This window comes from Pristis pectinata, chromosome 23, assembly GCF_009764475.1.
Source record: "Pristis pectinata isolate sPriPec2 chromosome 23, sPriPec2.1.pri, whole genome shotgun sequence".
NCBI classification, from domain to species: Eukaryota; Metazoa; Chordata; class Chondrichthyes; order Rhinopristiformes; family Pristidae; genus Pristis; species Pristis pectinata.
The window spans coordinates 29727199-29748573 of NC_067427.1; the positions used below are offsets into that span (position 1 = coordinate 29727199).

The window sequence follows — 21375 nt, forward strand, 5'->3', positions numbered from 1 at the left end:
TGCAGAGACATGGAAATGCTTCTGATGAGTGGAAAATACCTCAATGTCATCTTTTTTCCAAAAAATGTCTTATTTGTAATCTATACAGTGGGACATGTCATTATCTTCATTCACAGCATCAAGCAGTTCAATACATTCACTTACAAAATGTCAATGTCACTAATGTTTCATCCTTGTATTGCATCAGTGATGGGTTTGAGAAACTTATGTACAGGGCCCAGCCCCTCTGTGTCCATTGGTGGCAGCACCTCAAACTATGGTCCTTCTAACAAAACTTTTGCAATGGCTGCACCGAGCTTCAGTGCATCCCTCAGCATGTACTCCTGCAGCCTGAAATGTGCCAGCTGGTAGCGTGGACTCTTCCAGTGGAAGACAAAAAAGTTTCAGCAGACCGAAGTCTGTCTTATACAGAACTGATGATCCTCCAGCAGCAGTCAAAATTTGCCTCTATGCGTGTTCCCTGGAACAGAGTCCTATGTTATGCAGCTGCTCTGGAAAACCTCGACAAAGACTACTACATTTCTTTCTTGACCTTAGCAAACACAGAGTACACAGGAGGTAGATGACTGCCTCACCTAGAGGGCAATATACACTGGGATTCCAGTTGTGTAAGAAGGATCTGATAGAGAGGGACCCTGTCACCACCAGCCAAGAGCTGCACATAGTGACACTTGGTACTTGCATACCTAGGCTCTATAGCTACACACTAAGGTAGTCATCAGGATAAGGGCTATGTTGGATACAAGTCTTCCCCCTTTTTATCTAGAGATCTGTACATCAAGTCTCTAGAGTCATGATCCATTCTGGATCTCCAGATGAAATGGAAGATGGCTCAGGAGACTAAGATGATGCAAGAGTGGGGTATGGGCTACATGGGCCATGTCCAAGAATACCTAGAGCACGATGATCAGGTTCTTGCCTGCCACTGAGAAGGAATGTTGCTCCCACATTGCTAACTTCTCTTTCACTTAGGTTATCCACTCCAGCCAATTCTTAGCGCATGCCCAGCTCCACTGAATCAGGTTCCCAGCACCTTCAGGTAGTCGGACCCAATGGAAAGGAACAGATGATCGTTTGGTCCAGTTCCTTCTGGTGAAATTAATTCTTACTCCTGAGGGTCACACAAGCTGATCAATCTGTGGACCAACCAGAGGTCTGAGCAGAAGACGGCATTATCACCATGTACAGGCAGGCTTTCACCTGAGTGCCTTCGCTGCTTGGGAACTTCACACCTCTTATGTTCATGTCTTTCCTGGTGGATTCAGCAAAAGGCTTGATGCAACACACAAGCAAGACACAGGAGAGTGGGCAGCTTTGCCTGACTCAGTTGAAAATCTTTCCATTTCCAGTCTGTTAATTTGGTCTGGACTATTGATGTAAAGCAGTTGTATTCAATTACAGATTCCCTCCCCCAAAGGCCTTCTCCTAGTTCATCCCCTGTCCCATACATTGGTGATCATATCCCTGAGCAGCAGATGGGAGAGAGGGAAGAGATCAGACATTGTGAATGACAAGAATCTGTCCAAGGCCATTGGCAATTGGGTCAAGTATACTGGCCCAGCTATGATGCCAGTCTGGTTTGGTTAGATCACTTGGCCCAGTATGCTTACCCAATTGACAATGGCATTGGACAGATTCTTCTCATTCACAATTTCTGATCTCTTCCCCCTCCTCCTTCTGCTGGTAGATGAGGATGATGATGCCCTTCCTCAGAGATTCTGACATGCTGCCAGCAAGGAGCACAATGCTGTACACTTCCAGCAGGTCTGGGTCCATCCAGTTCCACAGAGCAAAGTATAACTCAACTGGTAAACCATTGTTTCCAACAGTTTTATTCATGACATAGGAACCGACAGAGCTTGTCAGCTCCTCCAGGGTCAGTGACTGTGTCTCTTTCTGTAAATGCTCCCTGGCCTGCTAGGGACTGCCAGCATTTTCTGTTTTTATTGACATATAATTTATTGTCACATAAACAACAAGATAAGTGGCCAGTTAATTTGTTTCGATGATGTTGATTAAGGGACAAACATTAACTAGGGCACTTTTTGTTTGCGACATCTGGGATTCCATATAACCAGCTGGACCCTCTGTTTACTGTGGCATCGTGACGTTGTCACCTCCAGTGGTGCAGCATTCCAGAAATTAAACGAGAGTGAAGGGAAAAAGAATAGGGATAATTTTTAAAAATACACTTGTGTACACTGAATTAACATTGGCTACATGGAAATTACACAAAACTATGATATATATTAAGAGATAAATTATGAATGATAATTATTATTGGTTGCTAACTCAATGACAAAGCTCTATAAACAGAAGCCATAGAAAGTACAAAGTGTGGACATTCATGCTTGTGCTGGCTCTTTGACAAGGTGATCCAATTGGTTCCACAACCCTGATTTTTCTTTTCCTCCATGGCACTCCTTTTTCAGTTGCCTTTTAAAGTTACTGCTGCATTGGCTGCCACCAAATGTTCATACAATGCATATGAACAACTCTCACTGCCAATTAACAGTCCATTAATGCTTCTAATGTTTTATTGAAAACTAAGCATTCTTTTGAATTAAAATCATGACATGCAAAAGAAATTAATAATTCCAAGTGAAAGTCAGGAGAAAGAGATAACAGCAGAATGAAGTACTGCAAGCACAATAAACTGGCATAGAAATCTGACAAAAATAGAAAATAGCGTCATCTGTGGAGAGAAAAATGCAGAGTTAATGCTTCAGGTCAAAGATCCTTCAGCAGAAACTGGGAAAGAGAAAACGATTAGTTTCATTGCAGAGAGGGTGGAGGAAGGATGGCTAGAACAAAGGGAGTTCCTCTGATTGAGAAGGCCAATGTTGCTGAGGTGATCCGCATGTCAATTTTAATAGATTAATGAGGGCAGTTGGGGAGAGAAAAAGCAAACAAAAGGATGTGTAAAGCTCTGAGATAGAGGTCAGAATTGTTGTGGAATTTGAAATCTAATGGTAGTGCCTGTGAAAAGAAGAAATGTGTGTTGATATTACACATGGATAACTTACAGCAAAATTGGTCAGTTCTGATACAAACTGAAAAATCTGGCTACTTGAAATTGTTGAATTAAGTCCCGACAACTGCAACGTGCCCAGACAGAAGATGAGGTGCTGTTCCTCAAGTTTACGTTGGGCCTCATTGGAACAATGCAGGAGACAGGTCAGACTGGTAGTGGGATGGGGAATTAAAGTGATAGACAACTGGAAGCTCAGGGTCATGTTCTCACATTTACTTTTCATACATTCTTACAACACAGGAGGTGGCCATTCAGCCCATCGAGTCAATGCCAGCTCTCAGAGCAATCCCATCAATCCCATTCCATTGCTTATTTCCCTGTAACTTATTTTTTCTCATGTGCTCATTGACTGCCACCTGATACTCCTTCCGTTCACCCACACACTAGGGGCACTTTACATTGGTCAAATAACTTACTGACAAAAACACAATGCTGGAAGGACTCAGCAGGTAAACCTATCCACCTGGATTTCTTCTCCCTTGGCTACCCTTCCTATCGCCTTCCCCACCTGGTTCCATCTGTTTGTCATCCCTCCCTTGTCTGGTTCCACATCACCTTCCAGCCCCTGCCTCTACCTTCCCCCTTCCCTCCCCACACCTGACCTTGTTCCACCTATCATTTACCAGCCCCAGTCTCTGCCCTTTATATCAGTTATCCTCCTGTTACACTAAGTTCTGATGCAGGATCTCAACCTGAAATACTGACCGTCCTTTTGCGTCCACAGATGCTGCTTGACCCACTGAGATCCTCTACTTTGGGATGTGGGAGAAGACCAGAGCACCCCGGAGAAACCCATTCAGTCACAGGGAGGACATGCAAACTCCACACAAACAGCACTGGAGGACAGGATGAAACCTGGGTCACTGGAATTGTGAGACAGCAGCACTATTCTGCTGTCCCTGTGGACTGGAAGCTGCTTTGATTTTTGAAGCACAACAGTATAGCTGTAGTACCAGCAGGCGCCTGCAAGGAGCAGTAGAGTGATCAGTCCAGAGTGGGAGCTTTATTGCACCATCAGCAGGAGCAAAGAGTTATTGCAGTCACAATAGGACTCAAAGGTTATTGGGAATCATTTATTACCAGGCTCAGAACTTTATATCATGAAAGTGATTTGTGCCAAGAGCATCTCAAACCGCCTTTCTAATTCTCACCAATATCAGTATCACTGGACAACCAGATCAGAGACAGCTAACAGTTGACCTGACACTGGTCCAAGTTAATGGAAGGGCTCAACAGCAGAAAAAATGACTTGCATTTATAAGGTGTTTTCATGACCATTACTGTATGCTTGCCGCTTTCCAGTGATTCCACTGCCCTAAGTGATTGACTCTTAATAATTCAGGGCCAGTTAGAGGTGGGCAATAATTGGCTGGCATTGCCAGAATGGCCATTCACACTGGGTGAATCCCTCTAATAAGCAGTTGATTTGGAGAGGGCGGGTCAAGGCTGGTGCAGTCATCACAGAAAGCCAACCGAGAGACCGCAGGAGGAGCCAGAAAACAGGAGGAGCAACAACTTACATCTGTCAAGTGGATTGGCAGCTACTGAGGGAAGGTTTGCTGCTCAGACTTTACACTCTTCCCCACACTGACTTTCTCACATCCTCTTTCATCACTCCAGATGTTGGATGGCCTTTACCTGGTTGTAATGGAGCGCACACCAGTTCCCAAAAAAACAGCAAGATAATGAGGACAGTTAAGTTCAACTTCACTGCTCTTCAAAACAGTGCCATAAGACATTTTACGTTTAACTCAGAGGACCAGCAAGCCTTTGTTTAATGTCTCATCTGAAAGACTGCACATCAACTGTGTAGCATTCCCTTAGTACTGCACAGGAGCCTTGGCCTAGGATTTGTGTTCAAGTCTTTGAACTAGGACTTGAATCTGTGACCATTTAAATCTGATCAACTTGACAAGGCAAACATGCAGGTTATACAGAACATGCTTCCATTTGTGAGGGATACCAGACTATGATCAAATACATCCACGAAGGAATTCAGGAGAATTCAGAAAATGATTGAGATAAAGAGCATTCATGTAGTTTAAGGGAGCTAGAAAGGAGAAGAAATAGAAAGGTGAATTGAAGCAGAGTAAGACCATATGAAAAGGTGTAGGCCAAGTATATATCTGAGCATAGATCTGATGGGTGGGATGACCCGTCTGTGCACTACACTCTCTATTTAAGTAAATGAGAATTGGGCAAAAACTAGGTGTAAGGGGAGTTAGTGCACACACAGTCAACAAGGCCAGTGGGTGTCAGCGTATATACTGGCCTAAGGGCAGCTAGTGAAAGACATGGCAATCACAGGCACTAAGGTCAGTGAATGACAGACTTAAATGGTCCCAGATTCAAGTCCCAGTTCAAAGACTTGAACACAAATCCTAGGCCATGAGGGCAGTGAGTGACAGCACAGACATTGGTAGTACAGTACATGAATGACAGATAGGGCAAATGCTGAAAGTAAGGGCAGCGGATTACTGGCAGGCAAACACTAGGTGTAGAGCCAAGTGAGTGACCATCACAGGCAGCATGAATTAGTGATAAGGACTGTGTATACTTGACAGGAGAACACTGGCAGTAAAGGCAGGAAGTGGCAGACAGATCAAAGTCTGGAAATGTTAGTATAAACTTATAAGTGTATAAAATTTAAATAATATATTAATACTGTTAAATCGATCAGTAAGTTTGCAGATGACACCAAAATTGGTGGTATAGTGGACAGTGAAGAAGGATATCTAAGATTACAACAAGATCCAGATCAATTGGGAGAGTAGACCAACAAACAGCAGATGTAGTTTAACGTGAACAATTACAAAGTGTTGCATTTTGGCAAGTTAAACCAGACAAGACATATGCAGTAAATGGCAGGATCCTGGAGGATGTTAGAGCACAGAGAAACCTAGGGGTAACAACACATTGTTCCCTGAAAGTGGTGACACAGGTAGACAGAGTGATGAAGAAGGTGTTTGGCAGGCTTGCCTTCATTGATCAGGGCAGTGAGTACAAGAGTTAGGATGTCATGTTAGGGCTGTATAAGACATTGGTGAGACCACACTTGGGGTACTGTGTCCAGCTCTGGTCACCTAGCTATAGGAAAGATGTTACTAAGCTGGAAAGGGCACAGAAAAGATTCACAAGCATGTTGCCAGAACTGGACAGCTTGAGTTATAAGGAGAGACTGAAAAGGCTGGGGCTGTTTTCCCTGGAGCGTAGGAGGCTGAGAGGTGACCTTACTGAGGTATGTAAAATCATGAGGGGATTAGATAATGTGTATGATCACAATCTTTTCCCCTGGGTAGGGGAGTCTAAAACTAGAAGACATAGCTTTAAGCTGAGAGGGGAAAGGTTTAAAGGGGACCTGAGAGGGAAGTTTTTCACACAGAGGGTAGTGGGTATATGGAACGAGCTGCCAGAGGAAGTGGTAGAGGCAGGTACAATTACAACATTTAAGACATTTGGACAGGTTCATGGATAGGAAAGACTTGGAGGGATATGGGCCAAATGAAAGCAAATGGGACTAGCTCAGATAGGCACTTTGTTCAGCATGGACAAGTTAGGCCACAGAGCCTGCTTCCTTACTGTATGGCTCTATGATTCTAAGGGCAATGAGTAATGGTGCATATACTGACAGGAAGGGCAGTGAACAACAGATCAAGCAAATATTGGCTGTAAGGCCAGTGAGTGACAGACAACATATACACTGACTAAAGGGTAGTGAGAGACAGTCAGTGTATAGACCAGCGGGACGGGCAGTGAGTGAGACACGGCATACACTGGTTTAAGAGCAGTGATTGACAGGCAGAGAAAACACTGGAATAAGATCAATGAAGTGCAGTGCATAAAATTGATTGTAAGGGTAGTGGCGTGACAGGGAGACACAGGCACCAAGGGCAGTGCATGGCAGACAGAGAGATGGCGCTAAGGGCAGACAGGCAAACACTGGCAGTAAGGGCAGTGAATGACATTGACTGGAAGGTCACTGCATGACACCACATATAGTGGCAGTAAATCCAGTGAGTGATACAGAATTTCAGCAAGGCTACGGCGTGGAAGGACTCAGTTTGGTCCATGAAGTCCCTACCAATAATCCACAAAGTCCCATTCCCCAGCCCTTTCCCCACAGACTGAAATCTTTTGTTTTCAGATAACTATCCAGCTCCCTTTGGAATGTTATTTCTGGCAGTGCTTTCCAGCCCTAATTATAAACTGTACAAACTGTAAACTATTTTTCCTCATGTCACTTTTGGTTCTTTTGCCAATCACCTTCATTCTATGTCCTTTATTTCTTAATTCCCCCACAAATGTTTCTCTCTATGCCTGTAGCTTTCATAATTTTAAATACTTCCATTAAACCTCCTCAAAACCTCCTCAGTTCCAAACAGCATAACCTGAACTTCTCCAAAGAACTAAGGTCCCTAACTCCTAGAATCAATTTATAGAGACATAGAGTCATACAGTACAGAAACAGGCCCTGCAACCTACTGTCCATGCCCACCATCAAGTACCTATCTATACTAATCCCATTTACCAGCACTTGGTCCACAGTTAATATGCCTAGGTGATTCGAGTGCTTGTCCAGATGCTTCTTAAATGTTGTGAGAGTATCTACTTTCTCACGCATTGTGTTCCAGACTGCAACCACTCTCTGTGTGAAAAAGTTCTTCCTCAGATCTCCTCTAAACCGGTTACTCCTCACCTTAAACCTCTGCTGGCTGGTCTTAGACACCTCTGCCGTGGGGGAATATTTCTTACTATCTGCCCTTTCTATGGTTCTCATAATTTTGTACTCCCCTGTCAGGTCCCCCCTTGGTCCCCTCTGCTCCAAGGAAAACAAACCCAGCCTATCTGGTCAGAAACCCTTAAGGCCATATACACATGGAGGCTGAGGATGTACCTCAGTCTTCATCAAGGAACTGATGCTGGAGTCTTAACAAAGGAGGATATTGTTTGGGATTCCAGATGGGCTAAAATTGACAAAGAGAAGGTACTAGAAAGGCTAGCTGTACCTAAAGTGGAGAAATCACCTTGTCCAGATAGGATTCATCCCTGGTCACTGAAGAAAGCAATAAAGTAAATTTCAGAGGCACTGGTCTTAATCCTTTCAGGGATACTGCCTAAGGGCTGGGAAATTGCAAATGTTACACCCTTGTTCAAAAAATGTTGTAGGGATAAATCCTGTAACTTATATCTTGGTGATGGGGAAATAGCAGTCAGTTGGACAAATGTAGATTGATTAGAGAAAGTCAGCACATTGTGGTTAACTATAGATAGATAGAGCTTTTTGATGAAAAAATAGAGAGGATTGATGAGGGAAGTACAGTTGACGTAGCATAAATGGACTTCCAAAAGGCCTTTGATAAGGAGCCACATAATAAGCGTTATCAAGATTCATGGCCATGGAACAAAAGGCTGAAGCAGCGCGGAGAGAAAACTAGCTACATATCAGGAAATATAGGTCAGTAGTGGAAGGTTGTTTTTTGCACTGGAAGGAATTGTATGCTGGAACTCTCTAGGGATTGAGACAAGGATCAGCACTTTTCTTCATACATAATCATGATGTGGGCTAGGGTGTACAGGGCCCAATTTCCAAATTTGATGATGACACAAAACCTGGAGGCATAGTGAACAGAGAGGATGATTGTAATAGATTTTAAGGAAAGAAACGTCGGCTGGTTGAGTGGGTGAATGCGTGACAGATGAAATGTAATGCTGAGAAATGTGAAGGATTACATTTTGGCAGAAGGATGAGAAGAGGCAATATGAATCAGAGAGCACAATTCTAAAAAGAAGTACAAGAAAATAGAGGTTTGGGAGGCATTTAAGTATATTCCTGAGCAGGGCAAGTTGAGAAAGTGGCTAAAAAGCACACGCGTTCTTGACTTTATAAATAGAGACAAAAAATATAAGAGCAAGGAAGTCATGACAAAATTTTATATAACATTGATTTGGACACAACTGGTGTATCCTGCCCAGTACTGTTAGCTGCACCTTAGGAAGGATTAAAGTCTTCAGAGAGTGCAGAAAAAAATTATCCACAATGAAGTACTTTATTTATGATGATACATTGGAGAAGCTGAGGTTGTTCTCCTCGGAATAGGAGAGGTTGCAAGGAGATCTGACTGAGTTATTCAAAATCTTGAATGATACAGATAGAGCAGACAGAGCAGATAGAGAGAAACTGTTCCCATTGCAGAGGGGTCAAGGACCAGGGAAAAGAATGAAGGCAATTGCGAAAGAACCAGAAGTGATGGTGGGAAAACTATTTTTACACATCATATGGTCAGCACTGGAATGCACAGCATTAGGATGTGCAGTAGTGAATAAGTGAAGGAAGATTCAATTGTTATGTTTACAAGGAAGCTGGAAAAGAATCTGCAAGGCTAAGGGGTGAATACAGAGGAAAGGGACTAGCTGGATTGCTCTTGTGTAGAGCTGTTACAGTCTTATCAAGCCAAATGGCTTCTTTCTGTGCTGTACATATTCTAAGATTGTGTGATTCAAACAAGCAGGCTACTCAAGAGTAATCATGATGTGAAAGGGTTAAAGGCTGGAGTTAACATAATGAATACTGTACTTCTCCTTAACCCAGAGCCACAGTATTTTCTTTCCGATGCATTTGGCAGTCTGCTGTTGATGGTTATCTAATACCAAGAATCCATGATCAGCTGCGGTGGAGGAACAATGGTAGAATGGGCTGTCAAAAAGAAACTTGAAGCCCTTATCTCTGAGAGACAAAAAGGAGCACAAAGGCATAGAAAGAGAATGTAAATAAATGAATGCCCCACTGCTGGCAAGCAGGATCAGGATCATCGGCTTCTAACTGGAGCATTAGACTATAAACTGCAATATGATCGTGTTTAGAAGAGTGTTTCTTCGATAATGCTTTACATCTCTGACTATTGGAACTAACTTCTCCTTTGCCCTGGTTATTTACAGATCGAGAGATTTCCAGTCTGGTACTAGAACAATGAATGCTGTGTGCCACGTTCCAGGGACTGAATTATTACAAAATATTAGCTTCCTGGATCACATATAATGACATAAGCTGGATGACTACTGCTTAAGTGTGACAGTAAAGTATGTGTGCAAGCCTCAACTGTTGTGAATACACCAAGAGTAAAACTGAACAACGGCTGGCAGCAGTACAGTCCTTGTGAATTGCACCTTGTGATGACCCACACAACAGTAACAAGGATTGAAGATAAAGTGCAAAGGAGTAAGTACCACCCATATTCTGAGCATAGAGGCAGAAGGAAATACATTACTTAGAGGTAAAGGTGGCAAAGATTAAGACTAGGTTTCCCTGAGCAGGACCAGAAACAGTATGAATGGTTTGCCGACTCATGCTCTCATATGCTTCAATAAAAGCGTCAGTGACTGATCGTTGTCTGCCTACTGCAGCGCAAATACTTTGGTTTGGATAACCTTGGTTCTACAGTGTGGTCACTGTAGGTTGAACATCTCCCCATTTGTTCTGAAAATTAGCTCCACTCCCACAGGGAGTTTGTTGGAGGTGCAGGCATAGAGAGTCACCAAGGTTATTGGAGAAGGTGCATGGGTGAATTGTTTCCAACTTAATAAATTTAAAGCACAGCTCAGTTATGAATACACTCTGTGTGTGTGTGTGTGTGTGTGTGTGTGTGTGTGTGTGTGTGTGTGTGTGTGTGTGTGTGTGTGTGTGTGTGTGTGTGTGTGTGTGTGAGTGTCTGTAGATGGTGGGGTGTGGGGCTATCAATAAACCAACTGGCTAGTTCTAAACCCACCTCAGGCAGCTTTTCCCTGGATAGTTTCACATCTCCTTCCCTCCAACCAAAGCAAATGCAAGGAGTCAGGCACCGGAGTACAACGGCTGCTTGTGACTGGTGCCAAGGTGATGATAATTTCGACGTCTATACTGCCACTCTCACATTATTCCCTCTTTTCTATTAGAACTCAACTTCGATCACATTGCCATTGACCCTTTGTTGGTTCAGATTCCATGTGAAGCTCCTTGGCCCTCACCCACATTAGAAGCACTCTCTAACTGCAATTCATAGGCTAATTTTGTGGGCTATCGTAGTGCGCTATTGTCCATTCTATGTCAAGAAAAGACTTCATTAAAGGGAATCCAATCATCGAGGCACCACAATTGCACAGCAGGCTGTCCATGTAGGATTTAGTGGCCCAGCTGTTTTAACTTCGTGCATCTCACCTGTTGCACTTGGGCACTGGCCTGTGCTGCTGAAGCAGCCCAGCACCTCGTTCATGCCAATACATGTCCTCCTCAGTTTACGAACACCTAACCTATGGACAGCCTGTACATATGAACAAGCATTTGGGAGACCAGCGGGATGGATTTGCTGGCTGCTGTGGGGGCTGCAGGCATGTTCTGCCATGTGAGGACTCAGGTCATTGGCAGTATCAATGCACCTTGTAGAGAATTCTGACTGACTGAGTTAAACGCCCTGTTTAAATGCAAATTGCCCTTGGTTGGCTTATTTTATTTATATACATTTCTGGGTGGCCACATTTCCAACTTGCGAACTGTTCAAACCTGAACAGTTCTCAGGAACAGAACCCTGCTGTAACTGGGAGAGGACCTGTATGCGCTCCTGGCATTCACTTCCTGGTTCACAATGATCAGCCAATGCAACAGATGCCAACCCTTGTACAAGAAGTTTCAAACCCTTGGGTATTAATTACAACTCTTAAGAAATGTGTTATGGTTGAAAAACAAATTTTCAAATATAACAATAACAAAATAATGGTATAAAATATAGTAAAAATTCAAAACTTCAGTAATATTAACAGCTATCTGCAAAAATACTGTTTAATCAGATGTTGAATTCATTGCTAATATTTCAACAAAAGCTAACATAACGTCATTAATGTCCTTAACACATAATTAGGCCTGTCAAATCAATGAAAATTGTTGCATTTATAAAAATAACTTCTGTGAAGTTGACTTAATTGCTGTTTCAATTGCATTTTAAAATAATAATGAAATGCCCCAATATTTTTGAACTGTGTAAAAGGAAAATGCTCAATTTTAGAGAGAATGTAAGGTGGTGGAGGGGGAATCAGGTAGAAGGAAGGAGAGTGGGAGGGAAAAGAGTAGGTTACATCACCTCTGACTCCCTTTTCACCCCCCCCCTCAATCTATCTATTTCTCCATTCTTTCCCCTTTTCCCTACTCTTTTTGTCCCAGCTGCCCTCCCATTCTTCCCTTTTACCTTCTCTTTCCCCTCTTCTCCATTTGGTATTGGTTTATTATTGTCACTTGTACTGAGGTACAGTGAAAAGCTTGTCTCACAAACCGATCATACAGGTCAATCAGGTCAATTCATTACTCAAACTGATCGTACAGGTCAATTCATTTCTCCATCTGGTGCTCCTGCTTCCAAAGGGCAGGAGTTGCATCTGTTACCTGCAGTCCTGGGTGTTGGTAGATCCAGTTCTACCTTCACCACCACACCTCTGCTTAATGGAAGATGTCTGAAGTAACTGAAGTAACAATAGTCATGAGGGAGGGGCTGGCATGCAGCAAGAACCAACTCGGATGTGTGTTGGGAGGTCCAGGCAGCAAATACTACCTCTGGGTAATGCAGGTCCAGACAGCATGTCTCACATTGGGGGTATGGGTGAGGGGCCAGTAGTGTGACTTGGGGAACATACCAGAGTGATTCCTAAAAGACTTTTATCTGCAAAGCTTAAAAAAAGGTATGTAAGAAATGCATGCATTCTATAAGAGCAGACAGGTGAGCGCACACTCACCTCAGGATCCAAAGGTTGTAGGCCAAGGTTGAACAAGACAACCTGAAAGCATTGCTTAAGCTGACATATTCTGGGATACTGGGAGGATGCTGCAAGGCTGGGGGCACTGCCAATTGAATCAGATATTAAATCTGACAAGTGATTCAAGTGAATGTTAAAGATCCAAGGCTGTAGTACAGCAGTTCATTCGGTGCACTGACCAATACTCCACCACAACCAAAGATGATTTACTGCTTATACATGCCATTACTGTTTGTGCAACCTTATAGTGTACTACAAGTCTGCCATATTCAAGTAAATAGCCGAAGTGACAGCACTCCAAGAATGCACCAAGAGCACTCCAATTTTTCTGGGATATAATAAAATCCTCACATATTCTTTGCCAAGTAAACTGTTTAACTGTTTCTTTAACTAGTATAGTGATGTTTCAAAATCTTTTCCTTCATTAAACGCACTGACCCATTGAGAATGAATTAATGAAAATTTAAGGTGTACTAATTGCTAATTTTAACTGGTGAAATAACCACTTTTCAATTTGACAATATTAGATTATACTTATTAATCAATAATATTGCTATCAAACCTCAAATAAGTAACAGCTGATCTTCTTTTTATATTTTTTAGTCCTGATTATTAATCCATTTTTGAATTTCTCAGAACAGGCTTAACACAATGTTCCAGGTGCTTTCAATGAATGTTACACCACACCTTTCTCATAAATACATGCGGTAAAATTATCAATGAGAGGAAAAATGTTCAAAGGTTTTAAGTTTCTATTGAATAAAAGTAAAGCAAAGAGTTGATAATGAATAACATACTATACAATATAATGGAAGTATGGTAAATCTTTATAAATCACTGTCCATTTCCGACCACCATCCAAGCGAATCGAATAAATAGGATAGCAAATAAGGAATAATAACTTAAACTAATTATTGGCGAGGTGGGAGGGAGGCAGTAGGTTTGGATGAGGAGTAATTTAAAAAGTTAATAGCATTCAGTTAAATAAATTGCTTATAATATTGCCAAAACAAAACCATAATCCTGATGATTGTGAAAATCTGAGAATTCAGCAAAGGAGGATCGCGGCATTGATAAGAAAAGTGAATGTGACAGTGGGTGAGTAAAAACATAAAAACAGATTGTCAGAGACACAAGAGATTCTGCAGATGCTGGAATCTGTTGCAACACACACAAAATGCTGGAGGAACTCAGGTCAGGCAGCATCTATGGAGGGAAATAAACAGTCGATGTTTTGGGTTGAGACCCTCCATCAGGACTGATGAGTCGGTGGAGGGGAATGGAATTGCATCAGGACTGAGAGTGGAGGGGGGAAATAGCTGGTGTGAAGAGGAGAGGGAAAGTGGTGAGACAGAGACCGGAGGTAACTGGTGAATAGAGGGGGTGGGGGTAGGGTTGTTGAAGGATAACGGGCAGATCGAACTAGGTAGGGGAGGGGGAGGGGTGGACCTGGGGGACATGATAGATGGAGGTAAACAAAAGAAATGGAGGAAGATGATATCAGAAGGAAGGTGGGGAGGGTGAAGGTGGAGACTGCTGATGGAACACAAAGGCTACCAGTGCTGGAATATGATAAGTAAGGAAGGTGATAATGGGAACCATCGGGGAGAGGTGAAAGGCAGAAGGAGTCAGGACCGGATGGGGGGTGGGGGGATGGGGAAGGCAGTGGGTTAAATATGTGGGTAGTAAGTGGATGGAAGCGGGAGGGGAGGGGGACATAAGTGGGTCATAGTGGGTTGGAGCGGGAGCTTGGGAAAGGGGACAATAATAGCGGACTGGAGGAGAATTGGAAGGAGAGAGCGAGAGAGAGAAGGTGGGGGTGGGGGTTGGTGTGGTGGTGAACCAGAGGTGAGGGTTATCTGTAATTGGAAAATTCAATGTTCATACCATTGAGTTGTAGACTACCCAGGCGGAATATGAGGTGTTGCTCCTTTAGTTTGTATTGGGCCTCACCCTGGCAGTGGAGAAGGTCAAGGATGGACAGATCTGTTTCATGTACGAAGACCCCAAATCCCTTAGTTTGTCTTTATTAAACTAATAATCTATTATTCTTTCTTCCAAAGTGAGCCATTTCACATTTTCCCAAATTATGCTCCATTTGTCAACTTTTTCTCCACTCACGTAACCTATCAATATCTTTCCTCTCAGCTTGCCTTCTCCCCTACTTTAGTATAATCTGCAAATTTGGCTACAGTACATTTCGTTCTTCTAAATCATTAATACTGTATATATTGCAAATGGCTGCAGTCCCAGCACTGATCCCTGTGGCTTCCCACAGGCTACAGTTTGCCAACCTGAATGTGACCTTCTTATTTCTACACACTGTTTCCTGCTCGTTAGCCAATCCTCCATCCAGGTTAATAGATTACCTCCAACACCAGGAGCTCATAACCTTCGAAGTTGCCTTTTTGTGGCAATTTGTTCAATGCCTTTTGAAAATCCAAATATGTTACATCTATCACTTCCCCTCGACCCACCGATATTTCCTCACAGAATTCAAATAAATTTGTCAGGCATGATTTCCCCTTCATGAAGCCACGTTGGCCTACTTGATCAAATTGTTACCTTCCAAATGTTCAATTATTATCTCCTTAATTGACATTAGATATTACTGACTTAAAGTTGCCTGCTATTTTGCTTCCCACCCTTTTTGAATAAGGGTAACACATTTGAAGTCTTCTAGTGCTTATTTTAATCCCATATTATCTACAGATCTGCTGCAATTGGAGCTTCCAAACCAGAAACCTTCACCACCCCAAAGGTCCTGGGCAAGAGGGTTGTACTAGTTACATACTTTCTTGACTTGAATATACATCAGTTTTCCATTGTCGTCACAGGGCAAAAATTCTAGAACTTCCAGTTTAATACCATTGTTGAAGCTACATTAACAGCAGTGGTTCAAGATACCATTTTTCTAAAGTTACCGTATGGCTGAATATTAATTTTTTATGCAAGTGCAGTCCTGAATTATTAATGCAGAATAATTTCAAACCTTGCACAAACGTCAACAAGAAACTAAATCTTCTATTGTTAAAGACGTGTCTTTAACTTAAAGGTTTACATTTGTCTGCTTACTACTGGCAAATACTGACAACTAAAGTCTATACAAATCCTATCTACTCTGAAAATAAGTTATCAATGTTGTCACTGATGTAACCATTACAGCTTTAGAGTTTTACTCTTGTGTATAGTAGTGATAAACATTCAGAAACATGGTTTGAGCATCTTACAGACGGACCTGGAAATTAATTGGCCTTTTAAATGAGCTAAAACAGCTTGATATAGGGATCTAGCCAGTTTCTTTCAGTGCCACAGTGTACAACTTTCCTCAGCATTTAAAGAGGCACAGACCTTTTTAGAGCAGCTTGTCGTAGGGCCCACTAAGAAAAAGGCAATTCTGGATTTGGTGTTGTGTAATGAGGCAGACTTAATCAGGGAGCTTAAGGTGAAGGAACCCCAAGGAGGCAGTGCCCATAATATGATAGAATTCACCCTGCAGTTTGAGAGAGAGAAGCTGAAATTTGATGTAACAGTATTACAGTTGAGTAAAGGTAACTAAAGAGGCATGAGAGAGGAGCTGGCCAGAGTTGATTGGAAGGAGACCTTCGCAGGGAGGACAGTGGGGCAGCAATGGCAGGAATTTCTGGGAGTAATTCAGGAGACACAGTAGAATTTCATCCCAAGGAAGAAGTACATAAAGGGAGGACGAGGTAACCATGGCTGACAAGGGAAGTCAGGGACAGCATAAAAGCAGAAGAGAAGACATACAATATGGCAAAGATTAGTGGAAAGTCAGAGGATTAGAAACCCTTTAAAAGCCGACAGAGGACAACTAAAAAAGCTACAAAGGAGGAAAAGATGAAATACCATGGTAAACTAGCCAATAATATAAAAGAAAATTCCAATGATCTTCTTTTAGATACAGTACATAAAGGGTGAGAGAGAAGCAAGAGTGGACATTGGACCACCTGAAAATGATGCTGGAGAAGTAGTAAAGGGGAACAGGGAATTGGCAGAGGAGCTAAATGAGTACTTTGCATCAGTCTTCACAGTGGAAGACACCAGTAACACACCAGAAATTCAAGAGAATCAGGGGACAGAGGTGAGTGTAGTGGCCATCACTAAAGAGAAGATGCTGGGGAGGTTGAAAGGCCTGAAGGTGGATAAATCACCTGGAGCAGATGGCCTACACTCCAGAGTTCTGAAAGAGATAGCTGAAGAGATTGTGAAGGCATTAGTGGTATCCTTCAAGAATCACTAGAGTCAGGGAATGTCCCAGAGGAGCAGAAAATTGCAAATATGACACTACTGTTTAAGAAGGGAGAGGGGCAAAAGATAGGAAATTATAGGCCAGTTAGTCTGACCTCGGTGGTTGATAAGATTATAGAGTCCATTTTTAAGGATGAAATTTCGGAGTACTTAGAAGTATATGATACAATAGGCTAAAGTCAGCATGGTTTCGTGAAGGGGAGATCTTGCCTGACAAATTTGTTAGAATTCTTTGAGGAGCTAACAAGCTGGTTAGATAAAGGAGAGTCGGTGGATGTTATTTATTTGAATTTTCAAAAGGCCTTTGACAAGGTGCTGCACACAAGGCTGCTAAACAAGATAAGAGTCCATGGTGTTAGAGGCTAGGTATCAGCATGGATAGAAGATTGGCTGACTGGCAGAAGTCAGAGAGTGAAGATAAAGGATTTCTTTTCAGGATGGCTGCCAGTGACTAGTGGAGTTCTGCGGGGGTCAGTGTTAGGACTGAAACTTTTCACTTTATACATTAATGATCTGGATGAAGGAACCGATGGCATTGTGGTCAAGATACCAAGAATGCTGGAGGAACAGGTAGAGTCGCAGAGGCAGGGAGTCTGCAGAAATACTTTGACAGGTTGGGAGAGTGGGCAAAGCTATGGCAGTTGGAATACAGTGTTGCAAAGTGTGGGGTTATGCACTTTGGTAGGAAGAATAAAGATGTAATCTATTTTCTAAATGTGGAGAAAATTCAGAAATCAGAGATGCAAAGGGACTTGGGAGTCCTAGTTCAGGGTTCCCTCAAGGGTAGCTTGCAGGTTGAGTCAGTAGTAAAGAAGGCAAATGTAATGTTAGCATTCATTTTGAGAGGACTACAATATAAAAGCAAGGATGTACTGCTGAGGTTTGAAGCAATTTTGGGCCTTGTAGCTAAGGAAGGATCTGCTAGCCCTGGAGAGGGTCCAGAGGAGGTCTACAAGAATGATCCCAGGGATGTAAGGCATAACATACGAGAAGTATTTGAAGTCTCTGGGCCTGTACTCGATGGAGTTCAGAAGGATGAGCAGGGATCCCAGTGAAAACTCCAGAAACTGGAACGCCTGGATAGAGTGGACGTGGAGCTGATGCTTCCATTAGTAGGGGAGTTTAGAATCCAAGGGCACAGCCTCAGAATAAAGGGACATCCCTTTAAAACTGAGATGAGGAGGAATTTCTTCAGCCAGAGGCTGGTGAATCTGTGGAACTTGTTGCCCCAGAGGACTGTGGAGGCCAAGTCACTGGGTGTATTTAAGGCAGAGATTGATAGGTTCTTGATTGGTGAGGGGGTTAAGGGTTATGGGGAGAAGGTGGGAGAATGTGGTTAAAAAAATCAACCATGACTGAATGGCATTGTTATTGACTTGGATATCCTGATTGGTGGATGCCCACTGAGTAACCTACACCCCACTATGTGGCAGGAGCATCTTGGAAAGAACAAGGTAGGAGCCTTGGTTCCTGGAAGACCATTTGGGAAAAGATGCTTCTGGCCGGAGAGTATCTCCCTCTTTCCTTTATACTCCTCCACAAAACAGATATCTTGAGTCCTTCTCCTCCCATTCCTGTTTATGCTGATCTGATAGGCCATGATTAAAGTGCCCATCTTAGCAAACAAACATTACTCCAAATTTTAAGATATGCTGCAGTTTCAAATATATTTTCGTGAGCCTAGCATGGTCTATTACAGTTACTTTCCCAGAAAAGCTGCAAGCAAAGTAATTGATAATCCGTTTAAATAGCTGGAGTAGGCTTGTCCTTTGTTGGTTAGATCCAATTTTCTGTGCATCACAGAAATTGCTGTATATTTAGAGGGGAGGAAGAAATTGAGGAAAATTATAATCAACAGGCAAGTGATACTAAGCAAATCTTTGGAGCTGTGGGTTTACACATCTCCAGGTGTGAAAAGAAGTGACCTGTGAGGTTGCTGATGAAGCTCAAAAAACTGCAGGTGCTGAAGATCTGAAATAAAAACAGAAAATGGTGGAAATATTCAGTAGGTCAAGCAGCGTGGGCAGGAAGAGAAACAGTTAACATTTCAAGCAAATAGTTGACACATTGGTTTTAGTTTTCCAAAATTCCCTGGATTTGAGGGAAATTACATGAGAAAATAGGAAATGTACTCCTTTACTCAAAAGGTGGCAGATGGAAAGCAGGAAACTATAAGACGGTTAGCTTAACATCTGTTACTTTAGATGCTATTAGAAAGAGACCTAGAAATGCAAGGTAATCAAAAAAATCAGTGTGATTTTATGAAAAAAAATCATGTTTCACCAATTTATTGGAGGGAAAACAGTGGATTTATGATACTTAGATCTCCAGTCAGCATTTGATAAACGGCTGCATCAAAGATTATTGTGGAAAATGAAAGCTCATTGTGTTGGAAGTAATACATGGATAGGGGATTGAATGGCTAACAGGAAAGGGAGAATAGCAATAAATGAGTCTTTTACTGGTTGGTAAAATGTAATGAGTGGAGCAGGGATTGGTGCTGGGGCCTCAAGTTTTTGTCATTTGTATAAATGACTTGGGTGATGGCACTGAAGGAATGGTTGCTAAATTTGCCGATGATGGAAAGCAAATTGCTAGGGGCTGAGTGACCTTCTCCTGCTCCTAAATCATGTGCTTATGTGTTCTTTATGCATGTAGAAATTACATGGATGGACACATGCCATTCAAGGTTGTATTATGTACAATGCATGTTGCAAGGAACTGATCACCTTCAGCAATTGGTTTTAAGTTACAGCTCAACACCATCAAAACAACATCCACTGTGCAATTTAGTTTCTAGGCCATAGTTTCTGACCATAGGGTAATGCAACAATGAGACACAACAAAGAGACCCCTGGGAGGTAGTTACCTCTTGCTCACTAACATACCTCTTAAGGAGAACTGGTCAAATATAATGCTATGGCAAGGCCAATTACGAATAACTGAGCTGTGCTGTTTCAGAACAAATCCATATTTAAATAGGATTAGGCTCATTTTGTTCAGTAAGCACATCCTGATTTTGCATAAAAATATGAAATAAAGAAGTCACCGCGATGTCTTCCTAGTTCACTTGAACAGAACAACTTGAAGCAACCCTCCTGGATACGAAACCTCTGAGCCTGAACAAGGCTTGCCAATGCAGCCCTGTGTTTTTATGACATTCCTGGACATGACTGCCCATGTTTCTAACTCTATTTTCATCATCTGGTGTTTACAACCCCTCCAGGAAAAGCCTCCCAGGTCACTGATGGACCAGTCACTTCCCAACACAATGGGTTTGAGCTGTGTGCTTGAGAACATGAAGGCAAATTTGTACTAGGGAAATGTACTGGAGAGTGCACTGATTATTGAGCAGAAATACAGTCTATAAATTGTATTCCCACCAATTCCATTTTTCTGGCCGATCTAAATGGTTCACCTCAAAAACCTATGCTGTATATTATCCTTGTACATTGTCCTTGACCATGTGCTCTGCAATGCAGTACTGTTGGAGGTACCTTCTTTCAGGTAAAACCTCTGCCTTCTGAGAGGAATATAAAAATTCCCAGGGGAGCACTTTGAACAAGAACAGAGATGTTGTCCCCGTAATCCTTGCCAATATTTATCCCTCAGTGCATATCACCAAAAATAAAGTACCTCATCATCATCGCTGTGAGAGTTTACCACGGGCAAAATTAGCTTCTACATTTCCCTATTCAAAACTACTTCGTTAGATCAGGAAAGGGGCTATGTAACCGTACACCTTTTGTTTCAAGCATAATGACTTGTGAATTTCTAATCTCTCTTCAGATGTTTTGCAGGAAGGAGCTAGCTGAGGCTACCCAGCACAAGGACTCACATCACACCACAGACGGGGACTTATCAGGCTGTATTCCAGCTCACCATAAGAATACCGAATGCATCATCTGCTACTCCATCTATAACCTTACCGATAGGCTGCCTCGGAAGCTTTATTGTGGGCACACCTTTTGCCAGGCCTGCCTGCAGAGACTAGATACCATGTTAAATGGGCAGAAGTGGATCCCATGCCCCCAGTGCCGTCAGAACACCCCATGCCCCCGTGGTGGTGTCATCATGCTTGAACTAGACTTGGGCATTTTTTTGGCTCTTAAAACAGAAATAGAGCCTGTAAAAACAGCATTGAGACCTGACATGGATTTACAACACAAAGCCAAGGGGCATCATGCCTCACAGCCAATCACTGAGCAGCCTGCAACTCTATGTCAAGACACTCCACAAGAACCACAGTTTTCCAGAAGTCCTTGCTGTGCTTGGTGTGCTTGCTGCTGCTGTGGCTA

General features: G+C 42.5%; 1 protein-coding gene across 2 annotated transcripts in view; it reads right to left on the minus strand.

Annotated features, from left to right (window-relative positions):
• The window catches only part of LOC127582191 (tetratricopeptide repeat protein 28-like), a 167224-nt gene that overhangs the window by 103360 nt on the left and 42489 nt on the right, over positions 1 to 21375 (minus strand). The gene's annotated exons all lie outside the window — the stretch shown is intronic.